The following is a 14,473-nucleotide window of genomic DNA, read 5'->3' as shown; positions in this document are numbered from 1 at the left end:
GTTTCTCTACTTTTTCTTGAAGTTGTTTCTCATCTGTCGATGAAGAACTTCTTCTCCTGCAGTGTTTCATTCTGACAGTTTGAATATGGAGGAAACAAATGATATTACCAGCTTCTTAACTTATGTTATAGAAGATGAATACATTCATAAACATCAATCATTGCAATGAAGCAGTAATATTTTTTATTTTTTTTATTTTATTTTTATCTTCATTATTCATAAATATAACCTTCATCAGCATGAGGCAGGACGCTCTGGGTGGAGCAGCGTTAGAGGTCAACCAGCTCTCCTCCAGAAGTAGAGCTGCCGTCGGAGGTCTTAAACTCCTCCATCCCCTCCGTGGTGTTCTGCTTGTTGAGGGCAGCTGTGTCTCAGCTCACCACTTCACCAGCTGCTGGAGCTCCTTCCTGTCGGCCATCTTGGTGCCGTTGCTGATGAGGCCTTTCACCATGGTGTCATCTGCAGACCTCATCCTGCCTTTAAGAGTATCTACTTTTAAAACCTTTTGAGCAAAAGCTAGTTCACTTCAAGAAAAAATGGAAACTGTTCATCTTTTATGAGTTGTACAATAATTCAGTGTTTTATCACCACATTCAGGACAAACTGAGAATCTTAGTGGAGTTTTAGGTCTCACTTTGTAAATCTGCCCAACCTCATTAGCCAGAAGAAGGAAATCAGTTCTACATTGTATAACTAAAGATATTTGACTTCTGACTGAGCTTCAACATTAATTCACAACTGGAGGAGTTTGGTTTTGTTAAAAATCCACCTCATGAACAGGAAAGTCTAGTTGTTAAAGGCTCGAGGAGGATACAAACAAGACCAGGTAAACCATCAGGTAGAGGTCAGAGGTCACCTGAAGCTTTGAGGAAGCTCGACTACAGGAGTTAAATTCAGGCTGTTCTCAGCAGAGGAGGGTAACTAATGCAGACCAGAAGAACTGCTGCTTCTCCAGTTGCAGAGGTAAAAACTGTCTGTGAACTGTCATAAACCTGTCATAAACAGGCAGGTAAATTGTCAGCTGACTGAATGAGAGATGGGGGTTTAATCCAGGTTGATCTCAGTAAGGCAGGAAAACTACTGACTGCTGGAGATATACTCCAGCGAGAGCTGCATCTAATGAACCCGGGTGTTTAGTTAACATTAAGTCAGACCATGGTCTAGTTTTTCTTTTAACCATTTCCATTGAAATACAGATTGTAAGGAGCCGTGGAGATAAATGGCTGTTTAACATTTTGGTTGCTTAAATTAATGACTTTGCGCCTTATGTCAACCACAGCAGTTTTCTTCCGGGTCAAAGGTTAGAAAGACTGCAGCTTTAACTTGTCAGGGACCAAGTCTGAGGAGGCTCCAGTCAGAATATGAGGCAGAGGTAAAATTAGGCAACTGCAAAATAGGCAAGCAAAAATGAAAGACCACCGCAAACAAACTAATTGGAACTCAACCAAACTATTTAACAGCACTACAATATGCTGCAGCTGAAGAAACTCAAACAAAACATGCATAAAGACTGCCACCATTTGTTCTCCCTGGCAGCCCGACTACAGCCACAATGGAAGGAAATGAAACAGAAAAACGGCCCAGACAATTTTGTATCAAGACAAACCAAAACCTAACAAATTGTGGAAAAAGAACAGTGGCTGGCTTCTCCTAGAAGTATCTGGTAAAAGAACTCCCAGGCCTGAAACAAAGCTTTGTCCCCTCAGTTGGAAACATGCAGGTGCCTGGAGACAAAATCACCACCAAACAAAGGAAATGGCCCTCAAGGAAAAAGGCCCAGGTGAGCTTCCTGCCTCCCTTTATCTCCTCTGTCCTCCCTTCCTGCCTGGGTCCTAGTGCTAGACCGTTATCTACCTCTCCATGTCGCATTCATTTTTTAAAATTTTTTTTGTATCCATCTATCATCTATACCTGCTTTATCTTGAACAGTGTCACGGGGTTGCTGGAGAGTATCCCAGCTGACTTTGGGAGAAGGCGGGACACATCCTGGACATGTCACCAGTCTGTTACAGTGTCTTTGTATCTTTTATCTCTTTTATTTTTTTTTATTTAGTTTTTCCGTCTTTTTTTTTTTTTTCTATCATTTCTGGTCTTTTAGGAAGTTCTCTGCTTGAGTCCAGGATGGACTCACAGATTGTATTTTCTAGAACTGTCTAAATATGAATAAATATAACAGCATATCAGTGCATAATGAATACTTATAGGACTGAGGTTTCTCCCCAGTAGACTTACTTCCTTTCTGTTGGTGGTCACATGTATCAAAGACAGACGTGTATCTGGTTTTCTGTAATGCTTTTACATGTGTTTCTTCTAATATGCGTGTGTCATGCTAAAACATACTTTTACATTCAGTGTCCTGCTCAAACACAGTTTTTAACATGCAGGCAGGAATTAAACTACCAACCCTGAACCACATCCACCCCTGAACAGTGATAAAGTGGATTTAGGCCTGGACTGGTAAATAGAAGGAAAAAGCAATAGGCTCCTCCCCATTGAAATGCCAACATGTGACTGACATGCAGGTTCCCCAACTGGACTCTTGACTTACTCTCCCCAAAACTGATGTCGTTGTTTGTTATATTTTCTTTTCATGTGCAGAGAACACTTTATATCTGATAATACTCCCTCAAATGTGGCGTATGGAAGACCGCTTGCCCGGTGACACTCAGGGTCCTGAGTCTTTCTGATGGAGACTCAGCCTGTGGACAGTGAGGCCAGTAACGGCCCGTCACACCAGGACCCGGTCCTCTCTGGGTTTTTTTTGTTTTTTTTTCACTTCTCATGTTGCTTTCATTTTAGATTTGGTGAAATTTGCTCAAATTTAAAATGGCCCTCGGAGAGTTTGGCCCGAAGCTGGCTGTACCTTTGCTGTGCTTGATGATAGTTCCTTCTATTGATGTTTTCTTTCCAATCAGCCTCATCCTCTTGTGGTCCTGCCTTTGGAGCTTTACCACTAATTTGTTGTTACTGTCACCTGAAAATAAGAGTACAAGCGAGGTTAAATCTGGAGTCCAGTTGTAGCTTTCACCAACAGGAAATTATCAACAGACCCAAGTTGTAGCATTAGTTATGTTTCTACAGAAAATGTGTTGGCCATTTCAATAGGAAGTTTATCAAACCTTCTTTTACAACTGATTGGCAGTTCAATTTGATGTATCAGTGAGCATCAGTGTTTACACGAAAACCAAATCCTGAGCCGAGCCCCATTTTTATGTGCAGAGATTTTATACATGTCAACATCTTTAAACTGAATTCACTTCATACCTTATAACAAAATCAAAACTATTAGCCATTATAATGCACAATTATATATGCCTGTGTCTTTACAAGGCAATACATACTTCAATGAAACTTAATGTGAAAGTATGACAAATGATGTTCTGACTAGTTTGATGCTCTGATGGCTGCTGTTGATGGCTGTAATCATTTCTTTGTGTCCATTTCTGGCTTGTGACTGACTTGATCAATATTTATTTATTTATTTATTCATTCCCCTGCATCAGAAATCTGACATCACGTTGTTTTTCACAGTCGAGTGCTGATTCAGTTCAGTTCAATTTCATTTTTATTTATGTTGTGCCAAATCAAAACACAAGTCATCTCAGGGAACTTTACATAGTTCCAACAGAACCACAACATTATAGACAGGAACCCAACAATTCAACATTTCCCACATGTGACAGCTGGAAGGAAAAAAACAGCCTTTTAACAGGAAGAAAGCTGATGAGTTTCATTGACCTGAGACGTCATGTGTTGATAACATGCTAGCCATTTACAGCTATAGCAATGCTGTTTACTGTCCCCTCCTGCTGTTGGCATGGACAGATTATAAAACAAGGCCTTCATAGGCATAGACTTGAAGAGGCCCCCCACCCTTCCTCTATAGAAGCAACACCCACAGACTAAAAGACAAAACCAATACAAACGTGCTGAGGTGTTGTTAAGTATTCTAGATGTACAACTGATACAATATACATCAATAATAATAATATTTTATTATCATAGCATAGTTTCAACTAGTGCAGTTAATTCAACAAATCATACTGAACTTCCACTGTTATCAAATTTAGTTACAATAAATATAATAATGGTAATAACAACCACCAGTTTTGGTGATAAGAATCAGGAAGATCAAAAAATACAATAAATCTCGGTGCTACAGTAAAAGCATTGTTCTCCACAATTAGTTCAAGAAAATACTTTTCTGTAACATGACAAAATGACTTTTTTTATCATCAACAAACTGCACAAGGATTTTAGAAAAGAATGAAGCCATATTTAGTCATATTTATGAAAATAAATTAAATCAACTTAAATTATCATGTAATCTGTACAAGAAACTGCAGAGGATCTTTAAAGCAGAGACTGCAAACCTCTCAGTGAATTTAATTTTCACTCTGGTGGCAAGAAAAACTCAAAGCAGTTAATTTTGCACACATTCAGCATAGTAAGGCAAAGTTCACGCATAAAAATTAGGTTGTGCAAGACAAAAAGTGCATTTACATCTCCTCATCACCAAAACATTCACATCTTATTTCAATGTTATTTGGAGTATTACTCGTAACATTTTTTTATTTACTTGCGAGAGTAATGAAGGGAAGCTAAATGTAATCTTTGCCTACCACTAAATAGAAAAGTGTATGAAAAAGAACAAACACAAACATTATCATGCTGTTGTCACTCAATTAAAAAAAACAACAACACTCATTCTCTTCAATGCCGAAACTTTCCCTGCAAGTCCAGGACTTTAACAGCAGACCTTCTGGTCACAAGCTGCCGTCTGTAACGTCTGGACCCTCATTAGTGCTGCTCATTCTGCAGCAGTGGTGGAGCACAATGATCTGGGCCCTTTACATTGAGACAGAACAACACATGATGCTCAGTAGTTTAGTGTCAGGGTCTTCGAGGCCGCTGGATGTTCATGAGCAGAAACTATAGGCATTTGCTGTTTGACCAGTAAAATAACAAACTTAATGATAACTGTTAGTTATCATTTTACAGTTCATTTTGAGGCATTAATGACTACGATAAATTAAGCACAATTTCAAAACCACGAGAGAGTTGGCCTGATGCTCTGTGCTTGTGAAAAGTGTTGAAAAATCTGATGTAATAATACATTATTTGTGGCTGCTCTTCGTACTTTGACAAAATGACCATGAAACAGGTTAGGAATTATATTTTGTGTTTCCAAAGGTATTAACAGGTCTTCCGTTGTTTAATATAAAGCAGTAAGTGGTGTTGAGTGCAGGTGTGCTTTGTCAAAGCCTCCATTAAACAATGTCTTCCCTTCAAATCCTGCAGAGGGAGACTTCACACCGTCCACCAACATCTTGAGCAGGCAGCACTGTGTTTACAATACTTAATATACTCTACTTATTACGCTCCCTTAGAAAGAAATAAAGACATGAAAGTTCTAAGTTCATCACAGCTTTATGCTCTTGATTTAAAGGTTAGTAATTATCTGATAATAAGTGTAATCTTTCAGACATAATGAAGATTGTCGGGTTTCTTCCCTTTGTAATGTACCCACAACATTCACTTTGAAAAACGGATGTCCACACGCACCAAACTTAATTTATATAAATAAATAATATATATAGATGATATACATTTTTATATAAATTAACATTTATATTGGTGTTTGAAAATATCTATTACACACTATGCAGAGTCCGAGGTGATGTTCAGATGTCTAATTAAAAATCTTAAACCCAAATATATTAATTTTACAATTGATTACTGCAAAACAAAGCAGAAACTATTGTTTGGCAATTTTGCTTGATAATTAAATAATTGAATAAATTCAGCACTCAATGATACTTAGATTTTAATACTGTGCAAACAGGCATGTTTTTTTCTTTTTTGAAGGTTTATGCTGTCACCAGTTCTGAAAATCTGATGGCTGATCAGTGAACTCCAGTATTTATAATTTCGCTGGTTCAAAGGGTGACAAAAACATATTTTAGGTAACACTTTGTGATGCAAATTTAGAAGCACATTGATTAGATTATTAATATTAGTCAAAAAGGCTCTGAAAGCTGGTGTGGAAAACAAAACCTTTCATCAAGAAATAAAATAAAGAAATATTTCATATTCATTTTTGATTTAATAAATATTTGTTGTACAAGTAAAAAACAAACAAAAAAATCAACTGGCTGTTGTAGCCTCTCCCGAAAAACAGTATATTTTTTTTTTTTACAGCTCACTAATATTTGAAATGTTATGACACTTATGTTTGACAAATCCCAAGTGAGAAAATACTTGGAACTTGGTTTAGTCCCACCTCCTGAAGGGTGCTGATATTTAGCAGCCAGGATTCGTCTCTAGAAGGAGTGCTAGCGGTGGTATCAGCATATCATTGAGTATTACATTCTGAATTTCTAAAGTGACAGAAAACACCAGGATGTTGCTGATAATCAAAACCTACATTTATTTTAATCAAGAAAACAGCCATTCAAATTTTTGAAATGAAAACCTAGCATATGGCCGCATTGTGTATGAAACACTGGAGGAATTTTAATTCGAAACTAGAACTTTTAATCTGAAATGGGTAGATAAAGTAGTGATATTCGGCCGACTTGCGGTAACTTCACTCCTTTACCCACATGAACTGAGTTTGTGAGAAACAACCAGCTTGTATTGTCCGAGTTAAGGGTGGCATAAATTCAGCAAGCACTGTACATTTTTTTAAACGATAGGCAAAACTGTTATTCATGATGAGTTAGATATTCACATACTTTTGTGGTTGGCTGCAACAGTCGTGTCGATAGCCACAGGTGTTGTGGTCGATGTTAACGTTGTATCAACGATGTTAGCTTTCTGCTTCTGGCCTGCATTTACTGTTTGGGTGAGATTTGACTTTCGGAGCTCTGCTGTGTTACCGTCTGACTCTGCTTGGTCTTATTTATGATCTTTAGGGGCACATGACTTCCCACGTCGCAACCACAAGCTCATCAGTTCCTTTTGAAGGCAGCATCAGACTAGCCGACAACATAGAAAAGCCCACAGTGAGAACAGGTGAGCGACACCTGGTGAACTCTGGGTAATGCAGTTTATTTAATCACTGGAGAGTGACATTTTTTTTTTTTTTTTATCGACAGCTTGTAAAAGTGCTGATATGGAAGAAAATGTCAGTGCACCAAAGAGTAAAAATGTAGACGCGCAGGTGGAAGGCTGCGTACTTGGTAGCGGCCGGTAAGTTTCCGCGGGGGAAAAGGCTTTTGTGGGTGAGACTGTACATTTCTCAAACCCAGACTCCACCCAGCTTTATGTACCTGCTACTTGTAGACCCTTTCAAACCACATCCACTCAAACACACACAGCCTTTACCCACTTGGGAGTCGTGGCACTGAGGCCCTGACGAGGAGTGAGGCTGACACATGCCAGCAGAGAACTCCATGCCTCCCCCACTGGCAGTACGAACAATCAGTTCCTCAAAGGCAGCACCGGCTGAGGGGGGAGTCGAGGGCTTTTTCTCCCCCAAAGCTCTTCTGCGTGATTACTTCCTTGGAGTGCACACTCCTGAACTTTCAACAGCTTTTTGCTCACTAATATCAGTGCTTCCGCAACTTCTGACTCAGAGAGCAGACCTATTGTCAAAACCACAGAGCCAGTATTGTCCTTCAAGCTTGGAGGCCTTGGCAGTCACACTGCCGAGCAATTAACCCAGAGTGACCACATACATTTCTACTCGTTGTTCTTATTTGTTGAGCGGTGGGGGGGGGGGGGGGGGTTTACAGTATTTCAAAATGTAACAGGCATTTTTACTCTTTGATACACTGCATTTTAGAAGAACAAAAAGTCTGTAGCCTACTTTATGGTGGAGCAGAAAATCATAGCAACCATGTCAAGAAGTTTGCAGGGTCTGCATGACGGCAGGTTTTCACTGCGTGCACATGATATCAGTAGCATTGCAGAATTAGGGCAGATTATCCAAAACTTTTTTTGATTTGAGAAGTATTTTTGGAAGAGGTTATAAGGTTTGAGGCCCGGAGGATTAAAAGAATAAGGAACATGAATCAGAGCTGCTATTAATAACACAAAGTACTCATCACTTTTCTCACACAGACCATCTGTCTCTCAACTTGGTGGGTGATTTCTTCCCACCACATCCAGAGGCTGTTGTGTATATGAGAGGATTTTTCTGTATAATGGTGGCTGCAGAGCTGAGATGTCTGTTTTATAGGCTGATTTGCCACAATGATGAGAAAGTGCTAACCTGCAGGTCCTCGCCTCTATAAAAGGATTAGCCGAGTCCGGCACTCTTACATAACTGCTGCAAGCTCTTGTGCTGAACAAATGATTTTACATGCTGTGCTCCAGCAAGTTTAACTGGCAACAAAAAAAATGCTCAAAAAAACTGTTTAACCTTTTAACGGCAACTAACACAGTTAATCACACTGACATTGCAATTTCTTGATTTTTTTTTTTTTCTCTAGTGCCACCATTTTGTGTTTTTTAGTGAAACGTTGAAATGTATCAGTCAACAAAAACCTTAACAACTTTATTAAAGTAACACTTTATGACTAAGTACTAAACAAAACTACAAAACGAATGTCAACTTTATTGTTGATGATGTTTGACTCAGATATTATGGTTTTTATTTTCAAATTACTGTGATAAGAAGAGAGAAAAACAAAGTTGACATGTCAACTTTGTTTTTCTCTCACAAGATGAAATTGTTGTCTCAAAAACATTTCCACTGTGACGTGTTTTGAATAACATCAAAACACTCAAACCACTGACTCATGTTATGATTTATAGATAGCTGTATTACTGAGGCTCTGCCCAAAACTAAATTATCATGAGGTGACACTTTGGTTAGCTCTAAAAAGTATTATTCAAATCATCATCAATGCGGGAGATTTAAGCTAAGTTTTGGAGTGGCCAATTCATAAACCTGAATCTGATTAGTCAAATAGAAAAGTATCCAATCCTGGCATTACTCCACAGATGTTGAAAGAATGGGAAGGAGTGGGAAAATTAAACAGTGCATTACACTCAATCATTCAAGATATGGAAATCTTTCCATCCTTGAGGCTACACCAAGCCTAGAAGACAATAAGCAAACATTAGTGTTGGGAAACACAAGACATTGTGATTTCAACTAAAACATAATTCTCAATCATTTTGTATCATTGAGTGTCATTGAATGCACCTCTGAGGAGAATTTGTCAAAACTTTATCAACTTCAAACTGGTGCCAAGAAAATGAACTGTAAATTTCTCTAGGTTGTGGAGAATGTGAACAACCAAAAACCAAAAGCTGCCTGAAAGGAAGTTAGAGAAACTGTCTAAAAATCAAACAGGAAATATGGACCTTAATATTAGAATACTGACTATCGACAAAACTACTGGTGCAATCTCGTCTTTGCCTCTTGGTGAAAACATTAGTCAGGTGTCAGGGGTGTAAAACTGTTTTCCTCATCATCATCATCATCATCAGGACATTTGTACTTTTCTTCTTCCTCTTCTCTGAGCAGGAGTCCGTGCAGAGTTGCATCTGGCAGAGCGCTCTGAATATGAGCATGTTCCCTCCTGAGAAAACCATTTATTGAGACTTAACCGTGACTAAATATATCACAAGATGGAAGTCATTGGGGATGTCAGGGGCACAAAGCAGGCTGGGTAATTTAATGTGACAGCAACCCCCTGACCCAACATCCCACACCCATCCACACAATCACACACACACACACACACACACACGCGCACACACACACACACACACACACACACACACACACACACACACACACACACACACACACACACACACACACACACTTGGCTGAACTTGACCTTTTCCATCTTCCCTCTGTGTTCTTATCCAGTATGTGTACGGTAATGTGCTGCACGTTACACCTTCAACACCAGAGAGGAAGGTTTAGTCGGCACCATCTGACAGGATTAAATATGAGAGCACTGATTTTGTTTTTGTAATTTATGACAATTAGCAGTCATGGCAGGACAAAGTTAGTACTTTTGGCCACTTTCCAACAACGGCTAGTGTTTAGTAAACCATTTTACGCTTCAGATGTTTTATCAGCCATTCATAAGAACAATCTTACGGAGCCCCAGAATGGCCACAGAGAAAAAAAAAATGTAATCGTGCGCACGAAATAGTATTTCGTTCCAGCGTTTTAATTATGCGCACGAGATAAGTGTATCTTATCGCAAATCACAACAGGCTTTCTCTTCTCAGCATGAAGTGCACTTCATTGCATTTTGCCAACGATATAATCCACAAACTCTCCATATCATCGTTTTTGCCTTTTAATAACAATAATCCTTTGCCTCCCTTGCATCACAGCTGTCCTTAGTTAACAGTGTTGTTGTCAGCGTAGCCACCACAGACAGACTGAATAATCAATGACATATTTAGAGGCACCAAAAATCGAATACAGACACAAAGTACTGCTGCAGCAGCAGCTGCAGAGATCGCTGGCGGTATGCTGCTCTTTTAATACCAGTACATACGATGGGCCCAAAGTAGATATCAGAGCTGGACTCAACGGAGTTGCTGTTGCTGCTGACTAATCGATGACAGATATGGATATAGTCGGTATTAAACACGGCATGTGCAGCTGGATTGCAAAAAAAAAACCATCTGCTAGTTTTCCTCAGTGCACACATACACTGTCATTTCAGACAATCGAAAGATAGATGATACTCCGACGTCTCCGTCAATAATATAAACAGCCCCCCCAAAAAAGTATTATGGTGTGATAATAGCAATCATTTACTCACTCAATGTATTTATACGTAGTATAGTGTCTGTATTAGCCATTTTGGTGCCTCGAAATATGTCATTGATTATTCAGTCTGTCTGTGGTGGCTACGCTGACAACAACACTGTTAACTAAGGACAGCTGTGATGCAAGGGAGGCAAAGGATTATTGTTATTAAAAGGCAAAAACGATGATATGGAGAGTTTGTGGATTATATCGTTGGCAAAATGCAGGTGCAGTGCACTTCATGCTGAGAGGAGAAAGCCTGTTGTGCTGTGCTGTCTCTATATAATAACGTATTTTGTGCACACAAATTAATTAAAACGTACGAACGAAATAATTAAAAGGTGCAAACGAAATGCTATTTCGTGCACACGAGATAGTAAATCGTGGCCTTGATTTTTATATCTCGTGGCATCAATTTAGTATTTCAAGCACACAAATTAACTAATGTGCGCACGAGATAGTAAATCGTAGCCCCGATTAAGTATTTTGTGTGCACGATTACATTTTTTTCTCTCTCTATGGCCACTCAAACTTGGGGTTGACAGGTTGTGAACATTTTTTGTTGTTGTTTGGTTTTAATGTAAAGTAGGATTATTGATTATTGATAAATCTTTAATGGTTTTTTAGAATAAATAATCATCAAGTCTTCAGTATACAGTTTAATAACTAATTTAAAAGAGTTTTGATAATCCAGTCTTTGATTGTACTTTAAATGTCAATGAATGGGTTTGGTTCCATTGTTTGAAAACCTCACATGACAAAGTGGTTCAACCAGTACATTTTTTATTAGCCATATTTGCAGTGACTCTAAGGATAGTGATGGTCCAGACCAAGCAGCAACTTATCGTGAAGTCACCCACTGGTTTGTGAACTGCTGTTTTTTTGAACCCTTGAGTTTGGCATTTCAGCCGTCGCCATCTTGGATCTTTTTTCGCTTCAGCTGTATTTTGTATTTTGTGAACTTGAATACCATACCTGCATATCATCAGCATGTCAGCATTGTGAGACAATTTGAAGTACAGCATGACAGAGCTGATAGTCTGGCTGTAGTCTGACCCAAAATGAACTAACCATTACCTTCTAATTGATCTGCAGAGCAATAGAAAAGCATTTGTTTGTCATTAATGAAAACATAAAACACAACTATTTAAGCCGAAAACAACATATTCTAAATTAGTATTGAAGGACAAGTTAGAACACCCAAAATGCTGGTAATAATCTCATCATCAGTCATCTCATGCAGAACTACAGCAAGCAGCACCGGAGGTCAGAGTTGTCACTCCACCTCACTTTATTTTAATGTTGTTGTTTGTCACATTTCCACATCTCAGCAATTAACTTGGTGAGTACAATTTAATTATCAGTGGTAGTACTGCTGACCAAAACTAAAACAACTACAGCGGCTGCTGGAAACCCACATTTTCCTTGAACTGTGCACTTGTTCAAAGGCCTTATTGTGCGGAAAATTCAAGGCTTTTCAGGAAACCAAAACACCCAAACCCACTCAGGCCCTGGGAGGCGCTGAATTGGGACACAAGTGGAGAAGAGGAAGGACACTTTAGATTTTTTTTCTTTAGGAAGCAGCGCTGTATTCCAATGTACTCACAGAGGCTCCACTGTTTGGTGCCCAGAGGAGGGAGGCAAGACAGGCGGAGAGGCCCCCTTCTCCACAAAATGAAGCATAAACACAACAATCCCTTTATTCAGTATTTTGGACCTGCCATCTGAACAGCAGCTCGTCGTTAAATTAACATCACAGCAGGCGCGCGCCCTGGCCCTTGCTTCCCGGGGCATTGTGGTGCACTCAGGAGGAAACTCATTCTTTGAGGGGATACCAGGTCAAAAAGCAGGGGTGGCATGGACTCTTCCTAGTAGTCTTGGCATTGAGGAATGGGAATAGTCGCTGTGCCGCTGTGCTAGTCCTCGCTAGGCCGAATGTTGAAAGGACAACCTTTTAATCCCTGGCAGCCGTGAAGGACAAAGACAGATTTGCTTTTTGTTTTTGATGTTGTGCCACTTTCTCGGCACATCCACCTCGAGGACAGGGCTGTAGTCCGCGCCAAGGCCTCTGACCACGGGTGAGGCTGCAACACATTTCACTGCAGAGAGGCCGAGGCTGTGTTGGCCCAGCCTGGACTCATGCATTGTGCACCTGCTTGGGGGGAAGTGTCTTGAATAAATTCCCCCAATGGTTTTTCAATAGAAAGATTTGTATGTTTGAAGTGCACTGCCTGGCTCAAGCAGGCAAACATAAATTAGCTCCTGAGCAGCACTGAAACTCTGTTTAAGTAATACAGAAGCTAAATTACTTCAGAGGCATTTAAAACCAGGATTCATAAGAAAATAGAATACAGTCACTTTACTTTATTCATTCTTCAACATGAATACATTTAGTCATCCAATTGAAACAGTTAGGTCATGGACTCCAACCTGTGTGAATGGATTCATGTATTCTTGTCAACCTTTTCCCTTCGCCTCAAGCTTTTTGGCTTTAAAAAAAAAGGTTTCAAGAAAACAGCACTCTCAGCTCATCAGAGAAGGGAAGATAATTAAAGTAAAGCAAGTAAAGGAGGAAAGTTCAAATCAACAACAGCATTTTTGGGGAGACATGGAAATAGTTTGTGAATATGTCACCTTGTAAGTTGATTTGACGAACTTGTTGGCAGGCAGTTGAATATTTTTACATCCAGCAGTTACAGAGCAACAGTTTCACTCATTGTGAGTCTGTTTTCTGTCCCCCTGATGAACCGACGTCCAATTCTCACTCTTTTTAGCTTTATTTTTGGTCTCTACCAAATCCTGACACAAATATCTTGCTCTTTATTTGCATAATACTGCAATTCAGCAATTTAAAACAAGGGACATAAAAGAATAGAAGATCTTCAATGTATATATATTTTTTTATCTTCCTCTATAAAACTGTATTAACGTTAAATAATGAGCTATTATAACTTATTCAAATAGATAGTGGATGGAGAGAACTGACTTTAAAATCTGTACTTTCCATATTGAAGGAAGACTCAACAATGTATCTGTTCGTAAATCCCACAATCTTAATAGAGATCCAAGTCTTATAAGACAAATCCCACATGCCATATTTTTAAACTCTGGCTCAGCAATTATTCTTTTCAATTGTTTCTTGTAAAAAAAAACTGCTTCTATTGTCATTCATCTGCCTTCAGTTTCACTGAACTTTGTATTCAAGGTGCTCGTCTCTCTACTGTATCTGGTCACCTTGTTGGTGAAACAAGCGGCAGCATAGATCACTGAGCAATCAGGTTAAAAAGGCTAGTGAAGCAAAAGAGGTCAGATAGATGAAGTGACCACAACTCTACTGTATTTGTTCATTCCAATAACACTGTCTCTGCATGACGGGCTCAGAGGGCAAGTCACGCTAGGACAGTCTTCTTCACATCAATTCCTCCTTGAAATCCAAAATACATTTTCCGAAACACAACAAATGTCTCAATGTCTTTCAATTTAAAACCCGTTGCTAAAAATTAAATGTAATGTCTTATGTACTCTGCCTCTGTGAATATTCGATTCACAATGTAAATGTGCAACTGTGACATTAGTCAAGCTGCAGTGCCCTGCTCGGAAGCCTTTGATTGCATTTATGCTCCGGTCTGTCTGGTCTTATCGTGTCGCCCAGCTCTGTCTTTAATCTCATTGCCTCAGCACTGTATCAGACACAAAGACATGTCTCGCTGGAGCGTCTGCAAAGAACCAAAGCAAGAG

Source organism: Embiotoca jacksoni, unplaced genomic scaffold, assembly GCF_022577435.1.
Source record: "Embiotoca jacksoni isolate LCO1_2020_lvr unplaced genomic scaffold, fEmbJac1.0.p SCAF_3, whole genome shotgun sequence".
In the NCBI taxonomy this organism is placed as follows: domain Eukaryota; kingdom Metazoa; phylum Chordata; class Actinopteri; family Embiotocidae; genus Embiotoca; species Embiotoca jacksoni.
This window is presented reverse-complemented; position numbering follows the sequence as displayed.